Source organism: Herpailurus yagouaroundi, unplaced genomic scaffold (assembly GCF_014898765.1).
Source record: "Herpailurus yagouaroundi ecotype Mexico unplaced genomic scaffold, PumYag 139, whole genome shotgun sequence".
Classification (NCBI taxonomy): Eukaryota; Metazoa; Chordata; class Mammalia; order Carnivora; family Felidae; genus Herpailurus; species Herpailurus yagouaroundi.
The window spans coordinates 54,570,368-54,572,742 of record NW_024412394.1 but is presented as its reverse complement, the minus strand read 5'-3'; the positions used below and the strand labels follow the sequence as shown (position 1 = coordinate 54,572,742).

Below are 2,375 nucleotides of genomic sequence, written 5' to 3'. Positions count from 1 at the left end.
AGCACATAAATAACTGTTTTCACAAATTGCTCTGTATTCTCTTCCTCTGGTTTTCTTTGATCCTATACAACATCCTTTTAATTATATAATTTAAGATGAGATATTTGTAACATGCTTGTATTATTATGGGAATCATTCAATAGAAATGAATTAGATGATTCAGGAGAGCAGGAGAGTACTTCAAGAGTACTTCAAGTACTTTGAATAAGGGCAGGCCTAATTTTGACAGAATGGCAGACTGCATATGTGGGTACAGGTAGACATTGCTTGGTGGATTTAGTGGTGAATATTTGTTACTTCCTATTTTCTTAGTAAAATTAAAAGGAAGATCACCTCAGATGTCAGGATGGTCAAAGAGGGATGAATGTTTGAGAAGACAGAAGAAGATACAATAAAATGATGTGGCTAGTGGGAAAGGGGGGACTGAGGGCAATACAATAGACCTGTTGATTTCGCAAAGCTCATTTAAAATTAATGGTCATGACTTTGGAGGGTGACAGTCAGCATAGTTGTGAGTTTTCCCTAGCCACTATTAGATGCTCAGTTGTAGCATAGTCTTGATGGAGAGTTGGATTTAACCAGGGATGTGGTGGTAACAGAGATGATAGAAAAGAGAGAGAGCCAGGGAATGGGAACAGGAGGAAAGAGTGATCTGAGAGGGAGGCTTTTGGTATAAAAAGAGATGTTATGAAATATTCTGATTATAAAGGCAGATACATATAAGAATATGATAAACACATCCTAAACTTTTACCCACAGTCACACAGCATATACATAAAATAATTAGAAACTCCAGGAAAAATCAAATCCTATGCAAAACCAAAATGCAAAAGTTCTAGTTAATAAAACCATGTTCTACACTTGGAGTAAATAAGGGTTTTGTTTCATCATTATAATATATCAATGGAATGCTACAAATGAGAGTGTCAGTGATCTTGATGCTAAAAGTATACTCCTTTTAATATTCCAGTGTCATGACACTGGGATACTAACACAACATCTGGCTTTAATAAATAATGTCTATATGTTTTACTTGTATACTATTTTTCATGAGTTTTCAACTTTAAGAATCAAGAGGAAATGTAGAAGACTTCATTGTAATTTCCTATTGAAGCACACACATTGTCTTTATATAAAAGTGATCACTGAATAAGGTTCACGATAGAAGGCAGGAAGAAAGGGCAAAGTCAAGTTACAGTATGAAGAACCTTCATCCATAAATAGAAATGTATTATTTAGTGTTAAAAAGAAACACTAGTGTAAATAGATTCTGTCTGGTAATGTAGTACAGTTGTTCTGTCCTGAATTGCTAGAACTAATTTTTAGATTTTCAGGAATTTTTCAAGTTAGTTCTCCAGTAGTTTGAAATTAGCCATGGGAGTTAGCAAATGCTACAAATTGGTGTCTCTTCACCTCAGCGAATCCATTGTTTAAATGTTACCAGTATATCACTGGTATAACCATGGAACAATTTTAGTGTGGAAGGAAGTGGCTTAGATTTAAGTAAGCTAATCTCCCACTTTGAAGTTTTATGGGGGAGTAATTCGATATTTTTTGAAATTGATAATAAATCAAAAAGTAGAGCCTTAAGCTGTTAGAAAACAGGAAAAGAAATAAAAACAGAACGCTGAAAAGAATTGATTCAGTATTTACAACCGGGATTAGGAAGACTGGAGTGAGAGACTGAGATTTAGTTAAAACATTTTCTGTTCTAGAGCCGGTTCTGGAAATGCTGCTGGTTGTAGCGGTGTTATGGCTTCCAGGTTACTTCGCGGAGTTGAAGTGCTGTTTGGAGCAGCCCCTCAGGGCTGGTGGTCCCAATGAAGTCTCCGGGGTGTGCTCCAGGGCATCTGAAAGTGGTGCTCCTACTGAAGAAGAGCAGGTGGATGGGCTGGAGAGGGAGGTCATGATGGTGCACGGAAGGGACTGGATCCATACAGTATGATAGCCCCAAAGGCAGCTTCAGACACTAAAGAAGACCCTAACTGAGTCCCATCTGCCACCAAAGAGCGAATAGTGAGCTACATCTGTGGAGAGGACAATCGTGCTCTCATTGGGTTCTGGGTGTACAAAGGCAAGACCTGGCCATGCCCTAGCTGCGGAACCGTTCACAAGCTGGTGCCCCATCAGTTGGCCCACTGAGCCTTTGCACTGAGTTGCTTAAAATGTGCTGTAAAGGTTCTTCTTTCCAATAAAGACTAGCCATTGCATTGGCTCTTTCTCAAAAAAAAAAAAAAAGTCATTTTCTGTCCTATCTGCTTATTAACTACAGCACACTGAAATTTCTTTAATAAGTTTAAATATATTTACTGTGTAATAAAATATATAGATTTATGAATTAAATTTAAAGCTATTTTCCTAGATCTATGAAACAT

General features: G+C 37.3%; 1 pseudogene; it reads left to right on the top strand.

Moving 5' to 3' along the window:
* The first annotated feature begins 1,752 nt into the window (after positions 1-1,752).
* Positions 1,753-2,143, top strand: LOC121029171 (cytochrome c oxidase subunit 5B, mitochondrial-like; annotated as a pseudogene).
* Positions 2,144-2,375: the final 232 nt, after the last annotated feature.